This window comes from Vombatus ursinus, unplaced genomic scaffold (genome assembly GCF_900497805.2).
Source record: "Vombatus ursinus unplaced genomic scaffold, bare-nosed wombat genome assembly UNPS02014822.1, whole genome shotgun sequence".
In the NCBI taxonomy this organism is placed as follows: Eukaryota; Metazoa; Chordata; class Mammalia; order Diprotodontia; family Vombatidae; genus Vombatus; species Vombatus ursinus.
This window is the reverse complement of record NW_020954600.1, coordinates 12937333-12950670: the sequence shown is the minus strand read 5'-3', so window position 1 is coordinate 12950670 and position 13338 is coordinate 12937333. Positions and strand designations below refer to the sequence as shown.

General features: G+C 41.6%; 1 long non-coding RNA gene across 1 annotated transcript in view; it reads right to left on the bottom strand.

Annotated features, from left to right (window-relative positions):
- Window positions 1–6796, bottom strand: part of LOC114024625 — a 14846-nt gene extending 8050 nt beyond the window's left edge. The window contains exons 1-2 of the long non-coding RNA XR_003566931.1: window positions 6663–6796; window positions 2378–2427 (exon numbers count right to left, since the gene is read on the bottom strand). This is a non-coding gene — a long non-coding RNA (uncharacterized LOC114024625). The remainder of the gene's footprint in view (window positions 1–2377; window positions 2428–6662) is intronic.
- Between the last annotated feature and the right edge of the window lie 6542 nt (window positions 6797–13338).

Here is a 13338-nt window from a genome sequence, read left to right as displayed (position 1 = left end):
GTGTGTGTGTGTGTGTGTGTGTGTGTGTGTGTGTGTGTGTGTGTGTGCGCGCGCGCGCGCATTGGTGGGTGAGGTGGGACAGCAGGAGACTTCTTGAGGGGGGAGGCTTACCTTGTGGATCACAAAGATGGAAAAGGAGGGAAATTCTCTCTCTCTCTGTCTCTGTCTCTGTCTCTCTGTCTCTCTCCCTCTTTCTCTCTCTTCTCTGTCTGTCTCTGTCTGTCTCTCTGTCTCTCTCTGTCTCTGTCTCTGTCTCTGTCTCTCTCTCTTTCACACACACACACACACACACACACACATGCACACAGCCTTTAAGCCTTTCCAGACCCCAAACTGTGTTTCACTTGGCAACACCAAGCAGGACTATTGGGCAAGTCTGAAAAAGGGATAGAACAGCCCCTGTGAGCTGCAGCCCGCAGCTCAGCTATGCTTACTGATGACAGCCTCCTACCCTCTCTATATTCTCACTTTCTCCATCCCACTTCTTTTCTTTTTCAATCCCATTTCTCAAGTACGTTAACCCACGTGAACATCTGCCTGGTGGTGGCTTTTGGGGTAACTTAGATGTTTCACACTAGTGGCTAGAGAGGAAACAGGTACATCGAAGGCAAGGTAATTGAGGTTTTGCCTTAGGGTGCTGACGTCTGGGAGTCTGGGAATGATCTCCTGATTGGTTTTTCTTCCAGGCCTCATGCTTCTCTACTGACTCACTCTAACCTGATTTCTTTACCTTAGGGTCCTATCTCAGTGGCACTGCCACCACCATGCTCATTTCCTATCTCCCAGGACTTGGGGAATTAGGATCTCCATCCCTTCCAATGGCCTCCAGCATTCCTGGTTATGGCTCTGGGAGCAACAGTGGTATCCCAGGAGTTTCCGTCTGGAGGTATTTCAGAGCTTCAGAGAATTTCAGAGTTGGAAAGGCTCTAAGAGACTTAAACATGTATCTCTATTATCTACCAAGTGGTCAGCCATCCTTTATTTGAAGGCCTCCAGTGAAGGGAAACCCACTGCCTCCTGACAAGCCCACCCTTTGTTGTTGTTGTTCAGTCATTTTTCAGTTGTATCCAACTCTTGGTGACCCCATTTGGGGTTTTCTTGGCAAAGATACTGGAGTGGTTTGCTCATTTTACAGATGAGGAAACTGAGGCAAATAGGGTAAAGTGATTTGTGCAGAGTCACACAGCTAAGAAGTGTCTGAGTCTGGATTTGAAATCAGGAAGATGAGTCTTCCTGACTTCAGGCCCAGCCCTCTATTTACTGCCCCACCCAGCTTTCCCCACCCCACTCTAGGATAGCCCTGATTTTAAGAAGCTTTACCTTACAACAAGCTAGAATCTATTTCATGGCAATCTTTACTCATTGCTCTTTTTTTCAACTAAGATACCTCCAAACCACTGAATGGACTTTTGAATGAATGATGAGAAAACCAGTAGCCCTGTGGCCTATGACATCCTTATTGCAGACCATGTCAGTTAAGAAAATGAGTGGGATTTTAGGCTGTTTTTAGACAACACAGCACAGTAGGAAAGAACACTGGATTTGGAGACAGAAGACCTGAGTTCAAATCCCAGCTCTGCCACTTACTATCTCTATGGCTTGGGCAAACCAATTTACTCATCAATAAAATGGGGAGAGTGGGGTGGTTAGAGTTAATGGTCTCTAAGTTTCCTCCCAGCTCTAAATCCCATAATCCTATGAGCTCAAGACTTTATGGAAATAAAAGTAGCCCTATCATCCAGCTCCCTCCCCCAACCTGAAAGAAAAGTTGGAACTCTTGGTCTAGGCAATATAGAGTAGAAAGTGTTAGTATAGCAAGGAAGTCAGAGACAGGAAAGGAGAGAGAGCAGAGATTTTGGGGGGTGGGATGGGGTCATCTAGTCCAAATAAGTCCTTTGGAAGGTGAGAAAGTGCAAGCTCCAAGAAGAAAGGTGTCTTGCTCGAGGTCACAGAGTTCAAGATGGGGCACACAATTGGTGCCTATGCCCCTCAGGTCTGCCATTTTGTTCTACTTCTGTAGACCTCATTACCTGGGAAGTTGGCAGATGATGGATGCCATGCGCCCTGAATTCAGCTTAGAGTGCTTATCTGAGTATATTGATCAATTGTATAATCAATTATCATTTGTGTATCAAATCCCAGTTAGGGCCTTTGAGATAAAGAACAAGGAAGATACCACCTTGGAGAACACACTGGCAGTCTGGTACTGAAATAGGGTCTCCAAAAGCCCCTCTTATTTTATTGGAAAGAGATGTCATGGAATTGATTCCTAAAAACACCAACGAGGCATTTTTAGAGATGACTCATGATACATTTAGAAAGGACCTAAAATCCAAAGTCAGAGATCCTAAGTTTAAATTTCACCTTTGACACTTACTTGTGATCTTCAGTAAGTCGAGTAACATTGACGAATCTCAGTTTCCTTACCTGTAAAATGAAAAGGTTGGACTAGATCCCTCCAGTTAAATCCAGTTAAATCTATCATCCTATAAGGAACAAATATTTTGATCTGTCAGAGGTAGATAAGACTGGCAGCTCATTCAACCCAATGTCCTCAGCATTTTTGGTGAACAAAATAGACATAGACAGATGAAGTGACTTACCCAAGGTCACTTAGCTAATTAATATCAGAGCTTTGACTTGAACCCAGTTATTTGAATTTTACAGCTTGTTCCATTATATCATCAATGTTAAGAAAACACACACTCACATCCTACCCTCCCCCAACTCTTATTTTCCCTTTGATGGAATGACTCTAGCTAAAATGTAACCAGGGTAGATAACAAGACACCATTCCTCAAGCTGTGATCCTGGCCTGATACAATGTACAATTAAATTTTGTCCTGGATAACTGAGATGGCTCGCTCAATGTTGATGCAGCTGGGATTTCTCAGGAAGCCAATCTCTACAGCAATTAGGCCTTTGGAATAATCTTTGGATTGTGACTAAGCACCTTATCAAATACAATTATTATTGCACCTGAGCCACAGAAGTCATTGATTCATAATTAGTTGATTGTTCCCAGTCGGTTAACCAAGGAAGCTACAACCTTGCATCTGAATGAAAACACGGACAGATCTCAGGCTATTCAGTTCTATTATGCTACTATAACTGATAGCTACCATTTTAGTCCAGTTTTATCCCACTCAATAAGCATCTATTAAGGGTCTACTACTTACAAGGCATTATGCTAGGTGCTGAGAACACAAAGAAAAAATGAAAAATAGCCCATTTCCTCAGGTTTACATTCTAATAAAGGGATATATGTAATCAGATAAGGAAGGAAAGAGCACTAATTCCTAGAGGGATCAGAAAAGGTAACATGGAGGAAATGACCATGAACTGATCTTTGAACGAAGCCAGGGATTCCAAAAAATGAATATGAGGAATCAGTGTTATTTCTCCTAGGAGAACTGGTTTTTACAAAGGTATGGGAGATGGGATACAGAGCTTGGGAAATAGCAAGGTCCCTTCTGACTCTAAATATATGATCTTATGATAGTGACTAATAGTTTAGCTCACTTGGGCCATGACAACACGACAGCCTGGTTTCTGTGGCTTCCATGAAGCACATGAGGCATCTTTTCAAAGTGGCTGCTATCTTTAGTACATATCAACCAGGGCAAATTTTACCCCCAGGACAAGTTGTAAAAACCCTTATCCCTTTCCTCTCTCCCATGGCCCTGGGCCAGTCCTTATGTTTGGTCTGACCCTCAGCCCTATCAGACTTTTTTTTTTCCATTTCCAATATAATAGTTGCTTTCTGTTGATGAGAATTTTCCAGTAGAGACACTACATAGAGAATAGGGGGTGGAGGACAGTTTAGGCATGAAAACATTGAAACTTTGCTCCCTGAAAGGTGGGGGGGCAGAGAAACAGTGCCAATGTGTGGTTATTATTAAGGTCAATCAACAGGGCCTGAGGGTAAGAACCTCTTGGGGAAGGAGGGTGTGTTCCAAATCAGGATCCAGGAGAGTCAACAGAAGGCCATGCCCTGCCAAGTTGAACCAGAGTTCACCAGGTAACCAAATCCAAGGTCAAGAGGGGAGTTGGAAGGAAGCTGTGGTCCAAAGTTGAGGAGACCAACACAAGCCCATTATGAATCACAAAAGTATAGGGTCATGCATATAGCATTGGAAGGAGACTTAGAAATCATTTGGTCTAGGGGCAGCTAGGTGGCGCAGTGAATAAGGCTCCAGCCCTGGAGGCAGGAAGACCTGAGTTCAAATCTGACCTCAGATACTTGATACTTACTAGCTGTGTGACCCTGGGCAAGTCACTTAACCCCATTGCCTAGCCAAAAAAAAAGAAAAGAAAAGAAATCATCTGGTCCAATCCCCTTATTTTACAGATGAGGAAACTGAGGTCAAAGAGGGAGAAGTGACATGCCCACAAGTACCAGAATTGGAATACAGACCCACATCATCTGACTCCAATTCCCAGCACCTTTTACAAAGACAAGGAGTAGTAGGCATTGGCAAAAATCATGGTTTATCCCACAGGACTTGCAACATGTTGGCTGCAGACCATGCTTTTTTTTGTCCATAGCCCTACCGCCTCCTTACTCTACTTGGAGACATCTCTGTGCATTTGGGCAGGCAAGCACAATCTGATCCATCTTCTCTGTCATGGTCACGGGGGCTGCTGAGCTCTCTCCCCCGCCTAGTCATACAAAGACAGTCCAATTTGGCAGACTGCTCTGTGACTGATGGCCTTTCACTTACCAGTCTTATCTTTTATAGCCAGTATATGTCATAGCTGGGACATAAATCCAAGTCTTCCTGGTTTCAGGCTAGCTTTCCATCTATTGTCTCTCACTATTTTATTAGAAATTTAACATAAAACATCAATTCTAACAACTGTACTTGTTTGCTAAACTTTTATAACCTAGAACAGTGGTTCTCAAACTTTTTGGCCTCAGGATCCCTTTACACTTTAAAAAAATTACTGAGAACCCCCCAAGTGTTTTTGTTTTCATGGGTTATATCTATTGATATTTACTGTATTCGAAATTAAAACACATCATTTAAAATATGTTAATTCATTCAAATATAGCAAGAAAAAACCAATCACACATTAACATATTCTATGAGAAACATCTACATTTTCCAAACAAAAAGAATGAGAAGAGCAGTATTAGTTAATGTATTTTTGCAAATGCCTGGCTTAATGGAAGACAACTGGATGCCCCTATCAGCTTCTGCATTCAATCTGCTGTAGTAACATTGTTTTGGTTAAAGTATATGAAGAAAAGCTGGTCTCACACATATATGGAGTTGAAAAATGGAGGAGTCTTTTAATACAGGCAGCTAAGTGGCTCAGTGGATAGAGCACTGGGCCTGGAGTCAGGAAGACCTGACTTGGAATCTGGCCTCAGACATCTGCTAGCTATGTGACCTTGGGCAAGTCTATTAACCTGGTTTGCCGGTTTCTCATCTGTAAAAAGAGCTGGAGGAAGGAAATGGCAAACCTCTCCAATATCTTTGCCAAGACCCCAAATGGGGTCACAGAGTCAGACACCACTGAAATGCCTGAACAACAATAATTTTAGCCAATATGATAATAGTTTTGACCCCTGGAGTCACTGGACCACACTTTGAGAACCACTGACCTAGCACCTTGTTTTCATTCCCCATCTGCCTCAGGTTTTCATGATGAAAAAGCCAACATGAACATCAGTCCTAAAAAATGGAGTGAGTGAAGCAAATTGGTTCTCTTCTGGGCACAAATTTTAATAACTTCCATTCTGAAGTCATCACATGATGGCCTTATACCAAGACTAGACATTGCTACCAATGAGGTTTTCACATAGTGTCTTACTATCCATCAATCCAAAACAATTTATGCAGAATATTTCTGTTAGGAACAATCACAAAACCCTCAGGAAATAGTTAATATTGTTCCCATTTGACACAAGATGACAGTAAGGTAGGAAGATATTAAATGATTCAGCCCCAGATCATACATTTGTCAAGCACCAAGGCATTCCCAGATGTAAAAGATTCAGTGACTCCCTGTTGCCTCTACGATAAAATACCAACCTCTCTGACCTTCATGATCTGGTTCTAATCTATTTTTTTAGGCTGATTTAATATTATTCTTCCTCACTCTACAATCTAATCTTCTTGTTCCCCAAATACAGTCATCTATTCTAGCCCAACTTCCTTGGATTCCTTCAAGTCTCAACCTCACTCTCTCCTCCAGAGTCAGGGAAGTCCAGAGGCAAGACAAAAGTCAAGAAGGCTGGTGATGGTCAAGGATGCAATGGGTGACCTTGGCCTTTCTAAATCAAGGTCTTTCCCAGTCAGCTCTGTTTCGCTTAAATCCAATTCACTGGCAAGTGATAAACATCGCCTGTGATGTCACTGGTCCTCTTCCAGAACAAAGGATGAACAACACAAGTTTCAGCTCAAGGCCCACCTTCTGCAACAAGTTTTTCTTAGCATTCCTTAATGCATTCTGTTGATTATTTCCAGGTTATTCTGAATTTATCTTGTTTGTGCGTAATTGTTTGTATGTGGTCTCCCCCATTTGATTGTGAGCTCCTTGAGGTTAGGGACTGTTGTTTGCTTCCCTTTGTAACCTCAGAGTTTAGCATAATGCCTGACATCTAGTGGAAGCTTAGTAAGTACAACTGGTTCATTGACTCCAACCTTTGTTACCTTTGCACAGATTGTCCAAATCTCTGGAATACTCTTCTTCCCCTCCTTTGCCTGTTGGAATCCCTTGGTTCCCTCCAACACTCAGCTCACGTCAATGTCTTCAGGAGACTTTGCCTGCTTCCCCTCACTATTAATGCCTTCTTCCCCCAATTACTTTCTACTTGTAGTTACAGTTTAAATAACTGACAATATTTGAACTGTGGTTACATATTGATTTCGCATTTGCATGTCTGTGTACATCTTGTTTCTCCAGTGCAGAGGGCGAGGACTCTTCATTCTTGTCTGTATCCCCACTACCTACTGCAGTGTCTGACTCACAGGACATAATTAATAAATGCTGATTGGGTTGGGTTCACTTGTGTCCCACAGTACTATGCTAGGTGCAATGGAGAGATACAAATCTAAATAAGATTGTCTCTGTCCTCATTGAACCTAGATTGTAAGCTCTTTGAGGGCAGGGACTGTCTTTTGCCTTTTTTTGCAGCCCCAGAGCTTAGCAAAGTGCCTGGCACATAGTAGGCACTGAATGCGTGGGCAGCTAGTTGGTGCTGTAGATAGAGTACCAGGCCTGGAGCTGGAGAAGGAAATGGCAAACCGCTCCAGTATCTTTGCCAAGAAAGCCCCAAATGGGGTCATGAAGAGTTGGACATGACTGAAAAACTACTGAACAACAACAATAATAAATGCATATTGAATTAATGAATTTTTTGAATGACTTACATTTAATGACAAGAGATAACTGAAGAACAATAGCAAGAGATAAGACACAAACACAGAAAACTCTGATACACAATAGTACATGATATGCTCATCAGAACTTTAAAAACACAGTGCTAATAAGTTGGAGGGCTTTGTCAAGAGGTGTAAGTGTTTGGTTTAGTTTTAAAGGATGGGTGGTAATTTGCTAGGTGAAGAGAGGGAGACATTCCAGGAATAATGAGCAGAGTGACCAAAAGCTTGGAGAGAGGAAAAGAGGGATTAGAGGATTTAGAGGATTTGGAGCTGGAAGGGCTCTCAGAAGTCATTTAGCCCAAGCCCCTCATTTTACAGATGAAGAAAGTGAGGCCCAGAGAGGTTAACTTGTTTGCTCAAGGCTGCACAGTAAATAGCAGAGCCAGATTCAGACCCCAGTTGTTTGAGTCTAAGTACAGCACTTTTTCTACTACTCCCTGCCTTGGCATTTTGGGAAGAGAGATTAGATCACTTTGGTTGGAGTGGAAGATTTGGGAAGAGAAGTGTAGCCTCTAAAGTGTAGCCTCACAGGAAAACACTTTTTTTTAAAGAATATAGCTCTTAAAGTTTCACTGAGATCCTACTGCCAGGCATATATCCCAAGGATGTAAAAGACAGAAAGGTCTCATATACATTGAAATATTCGTACGACTACTTTTCATGATAGCAAGAAACTGGAAACAAAGTATATACCCATGAACTGGGGAACGGAGAAACAAAGTATGAGATGAAAATGGATCAGAATTATTTCTACATCATGGGAAATCTTGACTACGAAGAAATCAGAGAAACATGAGGAAGCTTATTTGGCACATTGATGCACAGCGAAGTCAGCAGAATTAGGAAATGGAATATACAATGATTACAGGAATGTATACGGGAAAGAACCTCACAACTCGAAAACTGAATTCTTTGCAATTATACATTAATTAATTTTGTTGTTAATTAGTAATTAATTAGAAATTCGTCTCTTTTTCTATTCTTTGTTACAAGGGGTGAGGGAGAAGGGGAAATATGTTTGGAAATAAATATATACCTATACATAAATATCAATATATAAATAAATGCATAATATAAAATACACAAATGTATAAATATGTCAACATATAATCAATAATTTTTTAAAAGGAAAAAAAACTAAATGTTTTCCCTAAACATGAAACATTATAAATGAATCATTACTGAAGCTATCTTTCTCAATCCTATGGCTTGCAGAGACAAGTCCAGAAATATTTCTGAAGAGAATGTTGCCCCAGTTTTATTATTTCTGTCTTATCTGAAAGAGACATGATGGTAGTCAAGACAAATTGTGAAGGGCAGACTGAGATGCTACCAGAATTAAGGGAAAACTCACTATGAGATGCATCACTAGAGAGAACATTGTTGAATGAAGAGAGAGCTAAGGGATAGTGTTGTGGTCGGGGGGCTGTGGACCTGAAGGAAGGAGTTGGACTAGTTGACCTCTGGGTTTTCCAAGTTGTAAGACTTTTTCATTTGAAAGGCAGTGTAATATCAAAGAAAGAGCACTAAATTAAGAGTCAGAGGGCCTGGGTTTAAATTCGACCTTGTTGCATATTATTTATGAGATCATGGGCAAGTCACTTCCCTTCCTTTGTGTCTCATCTCCTTCAACCATAACACAAGAGGATCAGAGTAGACAATTGGTCAGGACCCTTCCAAATATGAAGCCTATGACTTTTAATGTATTACTCTGTCTGTTCCTTATCTGTCAGCAACAAATCTATATGTTTTTAATTAAGAACCTACTATGTGCCAGGCGCTAATTGCTGGGGATATAAAGATAGTCAAAAATAGCAAGGAGATCATAATATAATTAAAAAAAATAAAACATCTATGTCTCTCCATTAATGCAGGTGATGTGAACTACTGTCTTATGGTGGGGGGTGGGGAGAGGGTAGTGAACGGTGTGTACTCCCTCAAAATTATAATCATAGATTTAGAGGAACAGGAGAGGTTAAAAACCACAAAGACTAAACCTCCTGTTTTACTGATGAGGAAACTGAGGCCCAGAGAGATTATATAACTTGCCTAGGGTCACACAGCTGGTAAGTATCTGGAACATAATTTGAACTCATATGTTACTGATTCTAAGACCATCATTTTATCTATTATACCACCTGGCTGCCTCCATCCGCTTCTCTTGTAACCGGGGCACCATTTGCAGGATAACTTAGCCAGGTTAGTGGAGGTAGAGCTGATCTGAAAAGGGAAACTGTAGCCATAGAAGAGAGATAGATGTTCTTTGAGTAAGGCTACCTGGATCTTATGATGGTAGATTTCAAATGGTATAGCTAAGGAAACTAGCCTGACTTTCTCTGACAAGAACCCTACCATTTCCACCACTCTACATTCACCTTTATTGGAAGCAAAGAGGAGAAATACGGAGGGGCCAAACAGGTTTCAGCTCGTGGTTGCAGCTTGAATCACTTCATTTTTTTTTCTCCTTCTGCAGGACTTGTTCACTTATGTCATTTTTGGGGGCATATTTCCCTTGAAGTTATTGACTAGTAAACAAGTCCCAGCAGGTGGTCAGCTGAGAAGTGCCAAGAAATAAATGCTGCTTGATTTTCCATAAATGGAATTGAATTCTTTCCCATCCTTATCTTGTGGTGCAAAGAGTGATGGACTGGAGGTAAGGAATCCTGAACTCTTGTTACAGCTCTGAGCAAAGAGCTTTTTTCTCTGGGCCGCATCAGACTAGGTGAGATTCCTTCCAGGGCAGACATTCTTTGAGCTTGGGGGTCTAGTCATAGATGGAAATGGAACATTGGCCTCAATGAAGGAGGGAAGGAAAAGGGAAGGAAGGAAAGGAGGGAGGGAGGAAGGAAGGAAGGAAGGAAGGAAGGAAGGAAGGAAGGAAGGAAGGAAGGAAGGAAGGAAGGAAGGAAGGGGAAGAGAGAAGGAGAGAGGGAAGTGAAGGGAAGGGGAAAGCATTTATTACTATGTCCCATACTATTTATTACTATGTCCCAAGCATGGTCTTAAGTGAGGGAGGATAAAACTATAACAGAAAATTTAGCTGAATCCTCCCTCTTTTCCTTGGGAAGATGTGAGTCTGTAGGCACAGAAAGTCACATAAGCTGTCAGACATAGTCCTGGTGTTAATTAGTTTGGCTTAACTGTTTTTCTTCTGTTTCAAGGGAAAGCTTACCAGATTTGTTGGGCTAAAGAGTAGGGGAGGGGGAGGGAAGATAGTGGGGAAAGAACATCTAAAAATGACATAAAAAGAAATCAATAAAACTCTAACTTTCAAAAATAAAAAGTTACTGAATTAGGAGAACCATATGTGGGTTCTTTGCTGATTAGTAGAGGAGGAAATCTTTCTGGCTCAGGTTATCAGGCAGAGTAGCCAGGATTTTTCTCAAGTTGCATACATCTGGGAGCATTTTCTGATTCAAGCAAAACAGGCCAACTCACCAATTGGGAGAGGAGAAAAGAGTATACTCAATTAAAAATAATTCAATGTAGCTTTGTCAAAGCATGTTAAGGCTACTCTTCAAAAACTCTATTTGCACTAGTAGACTGAGTTTCAAGTTAGAGGGCTATTCCCATATTCCCCTAGGGATTCTAAAGGTAGCCCTGAGGGATTGTGGGTGGGGTAGGGTTAGTCTTTTCTAGTGGTATAGCTCATGAGCTCCCACTAGTGTGCAGCCTCCCATAAGTCTGAGTAGATATCAGTCAGTCAAACTTTATTAGCTTCTTAAGAATATGGTATTTATTACTAGTGGCAGTTAGTAGAAAAAAATCTCCCCCCAAAGTCTGTGACACACCCTCCTTCCAATGTATAGAGTCCAGGGTAAAGTGGGCTCAAGCTTAGAGAGTACAAAAGGCAAAGAGGTAACTCACAATTCCTGGAAAACCTTTTGCTAGAGTGCTTAGATGTTCCCCTTAGATATAGTGTAGCTTCTCTACTGGGCTTCTTGTAAAGCCTTGAATCTTCCTTTCCTTATCACATCCAGTCTATCCTTGGCTCCAGATGCAGACACTGACATCAGCCACTGCTGCCCAGGAGACTGGATGGCAATGGAAAGTTCAAATCCTCTGGTTCTCCAAAGTTCACCACATCCTCTTCCAGTCAAGAGTGGGGAAAGGAGAAGATTGAGGTCGAGGTGCTCTCCTCACCCCAAGAAATTTCTTCTCAGAGGCTTGACTGGAAAGTTCCCATTCTAGGTTTCCAGACTCTTGAATCTCCAGTGGCAAACTAGTCTTCTGGTTCCATATAAATCCCACAGGACATGACCAAGTCCCTTGACCAATCCAAACAGACTTCTTTTGCAACATCATTCTGATTCATCCAATGGCTCTCAAAAGACATTTTAAAATAATCGTGGATGTTTTCAAGCTTAGTTTAGAGCCTATAACTGATTGATTAGTTGATTCAGTGGTAGCAAAAAATGAGATATGTTTTCATCTGGGTGGAGTATCAGGGCATAGCATCTTCTGTCTTACTTTAAGTGAGGTGGAGGTAATTGTCTAGACTGATGCCAGCCCTAACATAAGGGTCCATGATGGGTGCAGGGGAGCCAAAGACAAAAAAAACGAAAGACGGATCAAGCATCCTTCAAGGATGTTACATTTTATTGGGGGGTGAGTATACAACACATAGAGAGAAGTAAATACTAATTAATTTGAGGAGGGAGCAACTGGGTGGAGGAGGGATTAGGAAAGATTACCTGTAAGAGATAACACTTGAGGTGAGCCTTGAAGGAAGCTAATGTTTCAAAGAAGTAGAGGAAAAGAGGGAGAGCATTCCAGGCATGGGAGACAGAGGCACAGAGGTGGGGGATAGAATGATGGATTTCAAAAACACCAAACAACATTTTGTCTGGAATGTAGAGAGTAGAAATGAATGAATGAACACAAAATATTTATTAATTTAATGCTATGTACAAAGCACTGTGCTAGCAAATAAAAATGATATGCTCTTACCCTCAAAGGGCTTATACTCTAATGGGGGAACACAGCACATATAGGGCAGTAGTGACTAGGGAAGGATATTTTGATCTGGGAAGTCCCAGGGATGGTGAGTGGAGCCACAAGGAAAATGATTATCATGCCCTTTCCAGAAGCAAAGGTAGTTTTGATTTGATTATGGTTTCCAGAGTAAGAAGCTGGGGTAGATGGCTGGATGGGATGCCGTGCATGGGCTTGAATGATCTGGTCTAGGAATTAGCTAGATGTTCTGGACTGCATGAGTTCATGGTCCTTGCCTCACCAATCTAGATGGCCTCTGGGTGGTTGTTCCAAAATGGAGGGAAGTCATATGAGACCAGCCAGGAAGTTAGCGTGGAGCTAGATGATGAGGGCCTTCCATGACAGACCATGAGGTTCATAGCTTATCTTAGGGCCAATAGAGAGCCATAGAGGAGTAACATGGTAAGAATCTGCTTTAAGATTTTCTTGATAGTTGTGTAGAGGGTGAATTATTGCTTTATTGAGCAGTGTAAAAGCATCACTGACAGTCAGTGCTATTCCTGTCCTTTGCACAACTCTTTGTTGTTGAGTCATTTCAGTTGTGTCTGATTCTTTGTGACCCTATTTGAGGTTTTCTTGACAAAAATACTAGAGTAGTTTACCATTTCCTTCTCTAGCTCATTTTATGGAGAGGGAACCTGAGGCAAACAGGGTTAATTGACTTGTCCAGGATCACACAGCTAGTAAGTGTCTGAGGCCAGATTTGAACTCAGTAAGATGAGTCTTCCTGACTCCAAGCTCAGTGCTCTATCTATTGTACCCCAAGCTGCCCCTTTACACAACTCTGGTGATAGGTAATAATCATAAGGGCACTGACTATTAATAGAAGTTTCTACATGATGGAAGATGTTGAAGGAGAAGCAGTCTCGTATAGTGGAAAGATCTGTGGTGTTAGAGTCAGGACAAACTTGTATTTGAATCTTGACTCTGACATTAAGTAGTTGTATGA